Here is a 16192-nt window from a genome sequence, read left to right as displayed (position 1 = left end):
AGCGTGATCAGGAGTCTCCACCTTACCTGGATGGTGGGATACCACACCTCAGAAGGAGGTGCAGTACCTCTGTGGCGACCGAGCCTCAGGGGTGCCACATTTACCTTAGCTGCTTAAATGAGAACAATTATTAAGTGACTATAGAAAAGATAAAAAATATATAATTTATCCAGCAAAATAAAGTATTAAATAACCACAGCCAATATTATGAAATAACAAAAACACATGCTGTAGTACTGGCAGCACCACTCATTAATGGAGCTGTGATACCAGTATTACTTAATGTGATTAGTGCTGCTATAGCGGATTAACAATACTTTCTGCGGTGATGGATGGTCATGATGGTCAGGCATCTGCTGAAGACCACTGTACCTGTCAATGATGGTACTCCTGCGAAAGCCATCTTTTGGCAGGTCTTTATAGAAGACTGTGATTTTAGGTATATGTGGCGCTCTTGTCTGTAGCGCCGCAAAATGCCTGCATGTGTGACATACTCGTATATGTATTGCCAACTATGGTGGGGGATAAGTTCTTTGCTGCTAAAAACTGCATCCACACATTTTACTTGATCCCTTACTGGAAGACTGTGCAGTTTTGCATGAACCAGGAGGTGTGTAGAATCCTCAGGGGGGAGGAAGTGCTTCTGATAGGTTGCAATGAGCCTAGCAGTGAACATGTAGGAAGAGGTAGGAAGATGGAGGTCCGCAGGCAGAGGAGGTCAAGCTGCACGAGGCAGGGTGTCAGTCCCTAGAGCAGAGACTTCCAGGGTCCATGATAAACTGAAAGACTGCTCAGTTTTCATATAGCGAGCAGTAGTGTGTGTTTGCCCAGGAGCTCAGCAGCACATAGAATCAGAGACACTGCTGCAAGAGAGTGTTTTCCACAGGATTTGAGCTGCCTGCTCACTGGAAGAGATCACGGATCCAGCAACTGTTTACCTTGGATCCCTGGGTGCCCAAGGAATTGTTTACCAGAGGTATAATTAGCAGCAGGAAGGCTACACTACATCACAGCAGAGAAACTGAACTCTCACCATGCAGACCTGATAAAAGCCCTGTATGTGAATTGAATGGAAACTTCTGGAACTGTTTGAAAAACTTCAGTAAAACTTACAAACTGATCATTACCCTGATTATTCTCTGCTGCACCATTCCTGCTCCAACTCCCCTGGGAGCCAGCCCTAGTTGGGAAGGGGTTAAATATCTAGTACTGTGTATATATTTGGACAGAGGCAACATTTTTCTAATTTTGGTTCTAGACATTACCACAATGAATTTTAAACAAAACAATTCAGATGCAGTTGAAGTTCAGACTTTCAGTTTTAATTTGAGGGTATCCACATTAAAATTGAATGAAGGGTTTAGGAGTTTCAGCTCCTTAACATGTGCCACCCTGTTTTTAAAGGGACCAAAAGTAACTGGACAGATTAAATAATTGTAAATAAAATGTTCATTTCTAGTACTTGGTTGAAAACCCTTTGTTGGCAATTACTGCCTGAAGTCTTGAACTCATGGACATCACCAGACGCTGTGTTTCCTCCTTTTTGATGCTCTGCCAGGCCTTCACTGCCGTGGTTTTCAGTTGCTGTTTGTTTGTGGGCCTTTCTGTCTGAAGTTTAGTCTTTAACAAGTGAAATGCATGCTCAATTGGGTTGAGATCAGGTGACTGACTTGGCCATTCGATAATATTCCACTTCTTTGCTTTAATAAACTCCTGGATTGCTTTGTCTTTATGTTTTGGGTCATTGTCCATCTGTAGTATGAAAAGACGACCAATCAGTTTGGCTGCATTTGGCTGGATCTGAGCACACAGTATGGCTCTGAATACCTCAGAATTCATTAGGCTGCTTCTGTCCTGTGTCACATCATCAATAAACACTAGTGACCCAGTGCCACTGGCAGCCATGCATGCCCAAGCCATCACACTGCCTCTGCCGTGTTTTACAGATGATGTGGTATGCTTTGGATCATGAGCTGTTCCACACTTTCGCCATACTTTTCCCTTTACATCATTCTGGTAGAGGTTGATCTTGGTTTCATCTGTCCAAAGAATGTTCTTCCAGAACTGTGCTGGCTTTTTCAGATTTTTTTTTAGCAAATTCCAGTCTAGCCTTTTTATTCTTGATGCTTATGAGTGGCTTGCACAGTGCAGTGAAGCCTCTGTATTTACTTTCATGCAGTCTTCTCTTTATGGTAGACTTGGATATTGATACGCCTACCTCCTGGAGAGTGTTGTTCACTTGGTTGGCTGTTGTGAAGGGGTTTCTCTTCACCATGGAGATTATTCTGCGATCATCCACCACTGTTGTCTTCCGTGGGTGCCCAGGTCTTTTTGCATTGATGAGTTCACCAGTGCTTTCTTTCTTTCTTAGGATGTACCAAACTGTAGATTTTGCCACTCCTAATGTTGTAGCAATTTCTCGGATGGGATTTTTCTGTTTTTGCAGCTTAAGGATGGCTTGTTTCACATGCATGGAGAGCTCCTTTGACAGCAAGTTTCCTTCACAGCAAAACCTTCCAAATGCAAGCACCACACCTCAAATCAACTCCAGACCTTTTATCTGCTTAATTGAGAATGACATAACAAAGGGATTGCCCACACCTGTCCATGAAATAGCCTTGGAGTCAATTGTCCAATTACTTTTGGTCCCTTTAAAAACAGGGTGGCACATGTTAAGGAGCTGAAACTCCTAAACCCTTCATCCAATTTTACTGTGGATACCCTCAAATGAAAGCTGAAAATCTGAACTTCAACTGCATCTGAACCCAATTATACGCTTCTTCTCCTGACATCACGCCAGCCTTTCTAGAAAACACCGGCAATTGTCTAAACGCTGTGTCTAACATCATGTCCTCACTATATCTGAAACTGAACCTGTCAAAGACTGAACTCCTTGTGTTTCCTCCCGCTACTAATGTACCTATACCCGACATTGCCATATCCGTGTGTGGTTCTACTATTACTCCCCAGCAACGTGCCCGCTGTCTTGGGGTCATACTTGACTCTGAGCTTTCCTTTTGTATTGTAAGGGTTCCAATGGATTGTAATGAATAAGAAAATGCTCACACAAGAATTGAATTTACTAAATTGATTTACTATATAAAGTGATAAGATCAAATAATAAACAATATAAAACTATAAATACACATGCATTAATCAGAAACAGGCATTAATTCATACATTACATTATTCAGATAGTCTCATCTCAATGTCCTCTCTGGTCTGTCACATCTCTTTCTCTGTGTCTCTCCCTCTCTGCTAATCAGTACCCTCCTTTTATATGTAAAAACTTCTCTAAAGCCTTTGATGTCCCAAAGTAAATGTGAGACTTAAGGGCACGTCACAAGTTATAGCGATATTGCTAGCGATATCGCTGTGTGTGATACTTACCTACAACCGGCTCCCCCGCTGGTTATCGCTGAGCGCGTGAGAACGTCCTGGACCGATTCTCGTCGGCCACTTCCTGCGGCGCTTCCTGCTGTGACGACGAGCGACGCGTGGAGCCGGGCGGGAGGACGCAGGATCGCCTAGTGTGACAGGTAAGTAGCGATCCCCGTCCCCAGCGATGTCGCTGGTGAGATCTGCCTGTGTGGCAGCTCACTAGCGATCACTTAGCGATGTACCAGCGATCTTGACCGGGTCATATCGCTGGTCGGGATCGCTGGTACATCGCTAAGTGTGACAGGGCCTTTAAACAGTATCTATCCTTGAATGCCAGTGAGACGACCCCCTGAGGCCAAATAGATGAGATTTCACCAGTTGACAATCCATGGGGAAAGTTAACACACCCAATCTAATTATGGCAAGGAAGGTCCTTTGTTGGTAGATAAGTGTAAGCCAGTTATTTGCTCTGCTTGGACAATTTGACCATCTCCTTGAAACAAGTTTCAATGACCTTCTAGGAAGGTTCAAAGAGCTGAGTAGAACTGATTGAAACTATATCAATAGTTGGTATTAATTAATTGGAGTGTTGAACCATTTATAAATAAATCATAGTATACATTCCACCCCTTGGTTTCAATCACTTTAATTAATTAACCTGCCACTAAACTATACCATTTATCATTATTTGCATTGCTCATTTATATATATATTTATTTATTTGCTACCAATAGAAAACCGCTTGGTAAAAAATAACATCCTGGGCTTAAAACGGAACAAAAACAACATTGGACCAACAGGTAATGAAATATCAAATGTCTGTAGAAATCTTCTTTCTTCGGATCTTCTTGACCGCAATTTTTAAATGGGTCTCTGTTGCAGGGAAAGCACGGGGATTATTATGCCCTCATCACTTTGGGGTGACTTCACTACTTTCCCTGGTTAGCAAAAGAACAGACTCTAAAGAGCAATCTGTCCCGGCCCTTCATGACATTAACCCCTCGGTGCAGGTGTCCAATGGCTGAGCATAAGAGTACCTTTATCTTCTATTGCTGCTGCTGTTCAGGGCCTTATTCACCCTGGTGACGCTTTAGCAGCATCTGGGCTCAGTCTCATCGCTCAATTGGACATCTTCAGTCTACACACAAGACACAGCCTGCACTGAGGGAAAGGGAAATTCACAATCATACTTGAAAGTTCCAAAGTCTTGGCAGAGCTAACTCAGTCCAAAGCAACAGTCCAAAATAACTCAGTCCATGATATATTCACAGTCCAAGATAGAATAACTTGTTCAGTATAACTCAATCCTGATGGCTTGTTTTCCACCCCTTGATCAAATGAATCAAACAAAATTACCGTAGGTTTGTTGGTCCAAATTGTGCCCAGAATGACCTTTGAAATTTTCTACTGTAGCAAATATTTCTACTCTAGATAATAATACTACATAAAATATATATCATATGTGTATGGACTTATACACTGATCAAACACATCAAATTCATGTCAATCACATTTGCATAAGAATGATGATCATAATTACCAGTACAATCATGTTCATGGAGATCACAAAATAATGTTACTACTAATCAGAATCAGTACAATTACATGTTAAGGAAAACCGAACCCAAACCAATTTGCTATTAACCCAATTCTAGCAAATTATTATTTTTACATAATATACACATTACATCAACACACTCTGGCTAAACCTAATGCACTCATTCAGTAAGCAGGAGAGATTCTCATTTATATATAGACAAACACACACTTTGGGTACCCACACATTTGCATTGCATGACTCAGGTGTAGGTGAACAAAACTATATCAAGACATTAACAAACTAGCATTCATTGAAATCATTTAACATATATATTCTTCAAAACCCAATTTGCATGGGAGCTCCCAAAAAATAAAAAATGTTAAAACTCAAAAATAAGTAATAATATATAATCTTATATTAGGTAGATGGACTCCTTTTTCACTACTGCAGGAATGAACTATTTACTGTGCACTGTATTTACATGTTAATTAAATGGCCAAGGTTTCTTCTTTCACTCCTGCAAACAAACAAAAGGTTAATTACACACCCCACCCCTCAATCCAACATGTAGTGGACTGAAAAGAGAAAAAAAAAAACCAATTCCTTTAAAAAACAAGAATGCTAAACACAGTACAATTAAAATTCAGAAAATGAGCTCATAAAAATATACCAAATAAAAAAATAAAAATATTTTACCACGTGGATTTTTTCTTTGGCTGTGAACCAATTTTAATCAAGGGATATCCATGACAAATACACAAAGCACATACAATGACAATACAACACTTAGTACAAATAAGTCATCTGTTATTCTTGTCAACCCCCCAGTATATTATCAGTCATCTAACTTTAGGTCAGTCTTAAATTCATTGTCTGTACTGTCACTCCCTCTTTTCCTTGTATGTTCCTCTCATGGCTCCCACATACAGAATTCACTCATATCTGCTGTGGTCTTTTGCCTTTTAAATCATCAAGGTCTATTACAAACCCTCAGGTGAGGAATGCACATTTATGCATCACCAAGACCAAACCCAATTCATCATATATCAGCCAGTGCATACGTCACAGTATGCTCACAGGAGTATTACTCTTCATATATCAGCCAGTGCATATGTCACAGTATGCTCACAAGAGTATTTCTCTAAGAAACTCTAGAATGAAAACAAACATCATTAGACATCAAAAAATGGCAAAACTGTTCAAACAACAATTTTCAGGGATATTCAAGAACTTTTTTCTAAAATCTGCATTTAAAATTAGTCCATGAGGGAATCTTGGCAGGGGGTGTAGTATGCCATGGTATTGGAAGAGTGCAAGGGGCGGTTACAGTGGGGGCTTTGCATGCCTCCATCAGGTGTCCCACCTCTATCTTTCCAACCCCCTATCTCATTTGTCGCCACCCTCTTGGGTCTGGCAAGTTGCAATTTACCTTTTCTCCTCAGATCTTGCCATCTCCTCAACAGGTCACTTGTAGAGATCCCATCTATCTCCTGGAATGGAACTCCACTAGCTATCAGGTCACAAAACAACTCCTTCCTGCTCTTTCTAATTTGGGTATCATCCTCTTTTCTCCTTTCTTGATCTACTCTCTTTACTGTACTATTTTTTGATACTTTTGCTCTCTCTAGAGCAGATAGCTGGGAGATTAAATTTCATGCTGTGTAGACAGTAGTGGAATTTCCCATAAGTGCACTGAACATAGTGAACAATGGGGCTTTGTATGACGCTGGGGCACCTTCTATGAGCTTATTCTTCATCAATACTGTCAATATTGCAGCATCTGGTCCCTTCCAATCCTCAACAACAGCAAAATGATCATTCAGATCAGGCAAAGGATTGCGAGTTATGCCACCTATGCATGCGATTTCTCTCAATCTCTGAAATCCATCTGCAAGAGTCTCCCATCGTGTCTGTGGTATTAATTCCATGGGAGAGTCATACATTTGTGCCACAGAATCCCTCACCAAATGCAGCAAAGAGAAAGTCTCTGCAGTGTCCCTTGCACGTCTCATTTTTAGACGTTCCATAGGATCAGTACAAATACTACAAAGTCCTACTGCCTCAAGACGGTTCAAGATTATAGTATTGGCTCCCTGATCCCATAATCTGAGAATCCATGCTAACAAAGGTTCTCCTGCTTGCTGCCTGTACCTGGTAGCTAATTCTGTTAATTCTCCAGCTGTATAATTCCTAGTTACTTCGGTCATTGAAGCTTCTGCTCCTGTAGCTGCGTTTCCTTCATCCATCCTATCTCCACTACGCTGTGTGACTTCTCTCCTAGTTTTAGTAGTCACAATCAGTCTGGTTTGCTTTTCTTCCCCATTTGTCTCGCTGTCAGAGCCTTCCCATTCTAGCAAATCTGACCATTTCTCACGTGCAATCATGGTTCTAATCTGTGCAGTATGAATATCTGACACTGGCCGCTGTCTCCTCCTGCGCCTATTCTTATTCACATTTTTCATTACATAAGCTTCAAAATTCCTTTGCATATTGTCATGCTGTTTCATTTGGTCTCTCAAGGCTGATTGCAAGCTAATCCTTTGCTCTATAGCTGTATGCAGCTCTAAACGCAAATGATCTATCTCCTCCTGTAAGCTTTGAGACACTTGCACAAAAATCCATCCAACGGCTGCTGCAGCTTTCTGCTCTTTTGCATCATACCTTGAGAGATCAAATTTTGCAGCCACTTCCTGGGGATTTGATAACCGCTGTCCCTCCATATACTTGTTACATTCCTGTGCCATTTCAGTCCACATTCCTGGTAACACCCATTCTGGCAATGATCTGACACTACTCTCAACTGCTTTCCTACTCTTCACAAACTTATTCAATTTTGCAAACATTTTTATTCAAAACAATCCCACTTCTGACACCAATTTGTATTGTAAGGGTTCCAATGGATTGTAATGAATAAGAAAATGCTCACACAAGAATTGAATTTACTAAATTGATTTACTATATAAAGTGATAAGATCAAATAATAAACAATATAAAACTATAAATACATATGCATTAATCAGAAACAGGCATTAATTCATACATTACATTATTCAGATAGTCTCATCTCAATGTCTCTTTCTCTGTGTCTCTCCCTCTCTGCTAATCAGTACCCTCCTTTTATATGTAAAAACTTCTCTAAAGCCTTTGATGTCCCAAAGTAAATGTGAGACTTAAACAGTATCTATCCTTGGATGCCAGTGAGACGACCCCCCTGAGGCCAAATAGATGAGATTTCTCCAGTTGACAATCCATGAGGAAAGTTAACACACCCAATCTAATTATGGCAATGAAGGTCCTTTGTTGGTAGATAAGTGTAAGCCAGTTATTTGCTCTGCTTGGACAATTTGACCATCTCCTTGAAACAAGTTTCAATGACCTTCTAGGAAGGTTTAAAGAGCTGAGTAGAACTGATTGAAACTATATCAATAGTTGGTATTAATTAATTGGAGTGTTGAACCATTAAAAATAAATCATATTATACACCTTTGTCCCCCACATCCGATCACTGGCTCGCTCTTGTTATCTGCACCTCAAAAACATTTGTAGAATTCGACCTTTTCTTACTTTTGATTCTGCAAAAACTCTGACTGCTTCTCTTATTCATTCTCGTCTCGACTATTGTAACTCCCTTCTAATCGGTCTCCCTCTTAGCAAACTCTCCCCCCTCCAATCTGTCTTGAATGCAGCTGCCAGGATCATATTCCTCGCCAATCGTTACATCGATGCCTCTACCTTGTGCCAGTCTTTATACTGGCTACCCATCCACTCCAGAATCCAGTACAAACTTATTACCCTCACCCACAAAGCTCTTCATTGCTCAGCACCACCCTACATCTCCTCCCTTGTTTCAGTATACCATCCTACTCGCGCCCTCCGTTCTGCTGATGACCTGAGGTTAGCATCCTCAATAATCAGAACCTCCCACTCCCGTCTTCAAGACTATACACGTGCTGCGCCAATTCTTTGTGTCCCCAATCCCCACAATTTTAAGCATGCCCTGAAAACGCATTTATTCAGACTGGCCTACCGCCTCAACACATTAACCTAATCTATCCCTATGTGGCACAGCCAAAAGTTTTTTTACCATAACCAGGTTCCCACATCATGTTCCCACATGCTTTATGCATCCTTTAGCCCTCTGCATCCGTACTGTTACACACGTAACATTATGGCTGGTCCATACAATCAGGGCAACTGTTACCACCCACCTTTTGTGTCTCCCCTTTTTTCCTCATAGATTGTAAGCTTGCAAGCAGGGCCCTCATTCCTCTTGGTATCTGTTATGATTTTTGTGATTATTGTTATGCTGTAATGTACACTCACTGGCCACTTTATTAGGTACACCTGTCCAACTGTGTGTTAAGACTTAATTTCTAATCAGCCAATCACATGGCGGCAACTCAGTGCATTTAGGCATGTAGACATGGTCAAGACAATCTCCTGCAGTTCAAACCGAGCATCAGTATGGGGAAGAAAGGTGATTTGAGTGCCTTTGAACGTGGCATGATTGTTGGTGCCAGAAGGGCTGGTCTGAGTATTTCAGAAACTGCTGATCTACTGGGATTTTCACGCACAACCATCTCTAGGGTTTACAGAGAATGGTCCGAAAAAGAAAAAAAATCCAGTGAGCGGCAGTTCTGTGGCCGGAAATGCCTTGTTGATGCCAGAGGTCAGAGGAGAATGGGCATACTGGTTCGAGCTGATAGAAAGGCAACAGTGACTCAAATTGCCACCCGTTACAACCAAGGTAGGCAGAAGAGCATCTCTGAACGCACAGTGCGTCGAACTTTGAGGCAGATGGGCTACAGCAGCAGAAGACCACACTGGGTACCACTCCTCTCAGCTAAGAACAGGCATCTGATGGCTACTTTCAGCAGGATAATGCGCCATGTCATAAAGCTCGAATCATCTCAGATTGGTTTCTTGAACATGACAATGAGTTCACTGTACTCAAATGGCCTCCTCAGTCACCAGATCTCAATCCAATAGAGCATCTTTGGGATGTGGTGGAACGGGAGATTCGCATCAGGGATGTGCAGCCGACAAATCTGCTCCAACTGTGTGATGCCATCATGTCAATATGGTCCAAAATCTCTGAGGAATGCTTCCAACACCTTGTTGAATCTCTGCCACGAAGAATTGAGGCAGTTCTGAAGGCAAAAGGGGGTCCAACCCGTTACTAGCATGGTGTACCTAATAAAGTGGCCAGTGAGTGTATATTGTCTGTACAAGTCCCCTCTGAAATGTAAAGTGCTGCGGAATATGTCAGCGCTATAGAAATAAAATGTATTATTATTATTATCTGAATTGTTTTGTTTAAAATTCATTGTGGTAATGTCTAGAACCAAAATTAGAAAAATGTTGTCTCTGTCCAAATATATATGGACCTAACTGTACATTTGGGAAAAAAAGTATTTTGTCAGCCACCAATTGTGCAAGTTCTCCCACTTAAAAAGATGAGAGAGTCCTGTAATTGACATCACAGTTAGACCACAACTATGAGAGTCAAAATGAGAAAACAAAACCAGAAAATCACCTTGTCTGATTTGGCAAAATTTATTTTTCAAATTGTGGTGGAAAATAAGTATTTGGTCATTAACAAAAGTTCATCTCAATATTTTTCTATATATCCTTTGTTGGCAATGACAGAGATCAAACGTTTTCTATAAGTCTTCTCAAGGTTGGCACACATTGTTGGTGGTATGTTGGTCCATTCTTCCATGCAGATCTTCTCTTGAGATGTGATGTTTTGGCACTGTTGCTGGGCAACATGGTTTTTCAAATCCCTCCAAAGGTTTTCTATGGGGTTGAGATCTGAAGACTGGCTAGGCTACTCCAGGACCTTCATATGCTTCTTACGAAGCCACTCCTTTTTTGCCCTGGCGGTATGCTTGGGATCATTATCATGCTGAAACACCCATCCACATTTCATCTTCAATGCCCTTGCTGAAGGAAGGAGGTTTGCTGTTCTTTGGATGCAACTCGGCATTCTGTCTCGTCTAATCCTGAGTTTGATGTCAGTCAGCGTCGGGGGCGCTGTTACAGCCACTGCTCTCTATACACTGAGCGGTGACTGAAACTGATGGTGCCACCACAATGACTGGATGCTGCCGGGGGAATAAAGTTCATTTCCTTCTGGCAGTGTGCCTGCAATTACGGGAAGGTTCAAAATGCCTTTAACCTGCAGTCTTAACCCATATCTGCTGTCTATATATATATATATATATATATACACACATACACACATGCAGGTGCTTCTCACAAAATTAAAATATCATCAAAAATTTAATTTATTTCAGTTCTTCAATACAAAAAGTTAAACTCATATATTATATAGGGTCACTGCAAACAGAGTGATCCATTTCAAGTGTTTATTTCTGTAAATTTTTGATGATTATGGCTTACAGCCAATGAAAACCCAGAAGTCATTCTCTCAGTAAGTTACATTACTTTATAACACCAGCTTGAAAAATTATTTTAAAATTTGAAATGTTGGCCTACTGAAATGTATGTTCAGTAAATGCACTCAATACTTGGTCGGGGCTTCTTTTGCATCAGTTACTGCACCAATGTGGCCTGGGATGAAGGCAATCAACCTGTGGCACTGCTGAGCTGTTATGGAAGCCCAGGTTGCTTTGATAGCAGCCTTCAGCTCATCTGAATTGTTGGGTCTGGTGTCTCTCATCTTCCTCTTGACAATACCCCATAGATTCTCTATGGGAGTAAGGTCAGTGAGCTTTACTTCTATATCAGGAAAGATATTTGAACATATTATTAAACAGGATGGACGTAAATACTTGGATAACAATACAGTAATTAACCATAGCCAGCATGGGTTTGTAGCAAACAAGTCAGCATGGGTTTGTAGCAAACAAGTCACGCCAGACTAATCTAATTTTGTTCTATAATGGAATCACTGACTGGGTGGATCAGTAAAATGCAGTAGATATACAGTGAGGATGGAAAGTATTCAGACCCCTTTAAACTTTCACTCTTTGTTTCATTGCAGCCATTTGGTAAATTCAAAAAAGTTCACTTTTTATCATTAATGTACACTTTGCACCCCATCTTGACTGAAAAAAACAGAAATGTAGAAATTTTTGCAAATTTATTAAAAAAGAAAAATTGAAATATCACATGGTCAAAAGTATTCAGACCCTTTGCTCAGTATTGAGTAGAAGCACCCTTTGAGCTAGTACAGCCATGAATCTTCTTGGTTTTTCACACCTGGATTTGGGTATCATCTGCCATTCTTCCTTACAGATCCTCTCCAGTTCCATCAGATTGGATGGTGAATGTTGGTGGACAGCCATTTTCAGGTGTCTTGTTGGAAGGTGAACCTTTGGTCAAGTCTGAGGTCCCGAGCACTCTGGAAGAGGTTTTCATCTAGGATATCTCTGTACTTGGCCGCATTCATGTTTCCTTTAATTGCAACCAGTCGTCCTGTCCCTGCAGCTGTAAAACACCCCCATAGCATGGTGCTGCCAACACCATGTTTCACAGTTAGGATTGTATCGGGCAGGTGATGAGCCGTGCCTGGTTTTATCCACACATACCGCTTTGAATTATAACCAAAAAGTGCTATCTTCGTCTCATCAGACCAGAGAATCTTATTTCTCATAGTCTGGGAGTCCTAAATGTGGTTTTTAGTAATCTCTATGCAGGTTTTCATACAGTCTTGCACTGAGGAGAGTCTTCCGTTGGGCCACTCTGCCATAAAGGACCGACTGGTGGAGGGGATGCAGTGATAGTGATCTCCATACTGCATCTGAGGAGCTCAGCCACAGTGATCTTGGGGTTGTTCTTTACTTCTCTCACCAAGGCTCTTCTCTCACGATTGCTCAGTATGGCTGGACGGCCTGGTCTAGGAAGACTTCTGGTGGTCCCAAACTTCTTCCATTTAAGGTTTATGAAGGCCACTGTGCTCTTAGGAACCTAGCGTACTGCAAAAATTCTTTTGTAACCTTGGCCAGATCTGTGTCTACTTTTTTAGCAGTTTTACAGATCACAGAAATGTTCACAAATCATTTGACAGGTCCCAAAGATGTAGGGCGGGGATTTGACTTTTACATCCAACACCGCCCACTACTCGCCGAGTAACGGGCACATCCAAGCACAGTGATACTCAGGTGATAACCGAGTATCACAGCGTATGTTTGCGCAACCCTAGTGTTCAGTGTGATTTAGTTTAAGACTCATTGATGCTCACTTCAGGACTCTCCGGTGCTTTGTTTCCGGTTATTTATGGGTGCTAATTGAAGTATGTGTTGAAGTCATTGACCAAGAACGCAAAATCAGTTTTCTGAAACTTGGCACTACGTTGCTACTCTTCAGATTTCATGAAGCCTTGCAAACAGTCAAGGAACCCAGTGCCAGAGACAGCAAAGCAAACACATATTTGAACGTCCACCAAATTTAACTGAAGGAACTGTGTTTTTTTCTTTGTAGACCTCTTTCTGTTATCAGTAAACAGTAGAATGAAGTGCTTTACATAAAAGCTGTAGCTTGTTCTCATCTGTCCACAAGATGTTTTCCCAGAAGGATTTTGACTAGTGTACATTTTTGCAAACTGCATGTGTCTGTAGTGGGGGTTCTCCTGGGTCTCCTGCCATAGCGTTTCATTTCATTTAAATGTCGACGGATAGTTTGTGCTGACACTGATATACCTTGAGCCTGCAGAACAGCTTGAATTTCTTTGTAACTTGAAGGGGGATGTTTATACACCATTTGTACCATTCTAAATAGCATCTTTTCACTAATTTTACTCTGCCTCCATTGCCAGGAAGAATAGCTACAGTGCCATGGGTTGTAAACATCTTGATTATGTTGCTCACTGTGGACAAAGTAACATCAAGATCTCTAGAGATGGACTTGTAATCTTGAAATCTACGAAATTTTTTAACAATTTTGGTTCATAAGTCCTTAGCCAGTTCTTTTCTCCTCTTTCTGTTCTACATGCTTAATTTGACACACAAAGAAAGACAGTGCAACCACTGAGTCAACTTCTCCCCTTTTTTATGGTTTCAGGTGTGATTTTCATATTGCACAAACCTGTTATTTGCCACAGGTGAGTTTGAATGAGCATCACATGCTTGAAACAAAGATGTTTACCTGCAATTTTGGAGAGGTGCCAACAGTTTTGTCTGGCCCTTTTTGGGGGTTTTGTTTGAAATTATCTTCAATTTGCTTTATTTTCCTTTGTTTTTTCGTTGTCCAATACACACAATGGAAATAAAAATGTACAGAAAAACATGAGTAATTGCAATAATTTTCTGGGAGAAATACTCCATTTTCTGGAACAATTTCAAGGGTGCCAATACTTGAAGTTTACATACACTATATAAAAAGATATTGTCACGATGGCCCATCCAGTGTGACGCAGCCCGCAGGCCGGTAACTAAAACAACAAGACGCGGCACGTGATACTGTCCTGTGTGACACGGCCCGCAGGCCGGTAACTAAAACAACAAGACACGGGGAAAGGGGAAACAGTTACAACAGTGGGCCCTGCGATAGGGAAAGGGGACGTGGAGACCTCCTACTCTCCCCTGAGTCAGTATCCCTAATGCTCCTAACGTCCCCTATGCCAGTTCCGCACCTGGTGCCGCTCAGGAACCTGTCGCCATTGCACACCCTACACCTATCCCTTACTAGGGAGCTGGGTGGCGCAGGCACAGGCCCCACCGCTGTACTAATACACACTAAGGAAAAACACAAACAGGGAAACACCACTTAGCTTTACTCTGTTGCACTTGCTCCTGGCAGCAGAGTCCACCACCAGAATGCAGCTCTCCTCCTGAATCACTGCCACCAAGCTCTGTCAGAGCTACAAGGAAATCCCCTATGACTCCTTCCACACCAGGGCTAAGACAGTGCTGCAAGGAACGTTCTCCAGCTCCTTCCTCCACCAAGGATGGTTGAAATGAACACTATTACCAACTCTGATTGCAACACCTGTGACTCTTTTATAGCAGAGCCAGGCAATCACACCTGCATTATCATCATGTGCACTTAACTAAAGAAACCAGAGTGCAATGACGCTCACCACCACTGGGGCAAACTTAGAACAAAAGACACCACAGTGCAATAATCCCAATGGCCACCGGGGGCAAAAACCAAACCTAAGCACAGCTTAAGAAAAAAAAAGGTTACCTGTGCTTTTTTATAAGTCCTGATCCAGCATGGCTCATGACAGTACCCTCCCCTTAATGAGGGGCCTCTGGACCCTTAAGATGGCTTCTCATCAGGGAACCACCTACAGCGGGGACACCCAGACCCAGAGTTCACCCCAGCAACTACCTGCACGTCAGGTTGATGACAAACGAGCCTGCTGGTATTGGCAACGCTTCTAGAGGCACCACACATCTCCGAAGCGCCGACCTGGGGAACGAGTTGTGTATGTGTATGTTTGGTATGAGCTGGTAACACTCCACAACACACTTTCACTGGATATTTTTTGGTGGCCACCCATACACGCTCGTTCACACACAGGTCCGGACCTGAACGTTTATTGCCACTCGTTCGTTTGTCACCATTTGGACAACTCTTTCTGGGATTGACAACAGAGGCATCCCCTGTGTCACTACACTCACACCCCCGCACTTCACCAAGGGGTACACCACCCTCCAACCCCTTCCATAATGAAGTCTGCACCTCCCAGGGTTGGCCAATGGCGAGGGTTGAGACTTGCCCCTACTCTCCTGCAGCACATCTGCTACCCTCACCAGAGAGGAAGGGGTCCGTTGAAGAGAGACGGCAGAGACAGTAGCTCCTAGGCAGCAGCCCTCACACGAGTGCCCCCAGCTGACCACTTCCCTCGCCCGCCAATCCATTACTGGGTTGTGTTTTTTCAGCCAAGGGAGGCCTAAAACAATAGGTACTGGCATCCCTTCCAAGACGTAGCATGACAAGGACTCCTCATGATGTCCTATACGCAGATGGATATTCTCTACGATTTGGGTCAAGCTCCCCTGGCTCAGTGGAACAGAGTTTATGGCCTGGACGCTAATAGGTTGGGCTAGCGTCCAACACCTCAGACCATGAGTCTGGACAAAGCAAGCATCCACCAGACTGACTCCTGCTCTGCTGTCCACAAGCACCGGTATAACCTCCGGTACCCCGCCAGCCAAGACTTCTGCTGACATGGTACCTTGGGAGGGCAAAATGGAGGAAATGTATACTCCCTGGTCACCTCCCTCCAAGCGACCAGGGGAATGCGGCTTCTCAGATGGCACAGATAATTTGGTGCGCAATGGGCAAGCCTTCAGGACA

At 42.4% G+C, this 16192-nt stretch overlaps 1 protein-coding gene across 8 annotated transcripts in view; it reads left to right on the top strand.

Moving 5' to 3' along the window:
• LOC141069520 (immunoglobulin lambda-1 light chain-like) overlaps positions 1 to 16192 on the top strand; it is a 1030357-nt gene that overhangs the window by 779482 nt on the left and 234683 nt on the right. The gene's annotated exons all lie outside the window — the stretch shown is intronic.

This window comes from Dendrobates tinctorius, unplaced genomic scaffold (genome assembly GCF_039654945.1).
Source record: "Dendrobates tinctorius isolate UK_male_01 unplaced genomic scaffold, ASM3965494v1 ptg000265l, whole genome shotgun sequence".
NCBI lineage: Eukaryota > Metazoa > Chordata > Amphibia > Anura > Dendrobatidae > Dendrobates > Dendrobates tinctorius.
The sequence above is the reverse complement of the archived record's forward strand: the minus strand, read 5'-3'. Positions and strand labels throughout refer to the sequence as shown.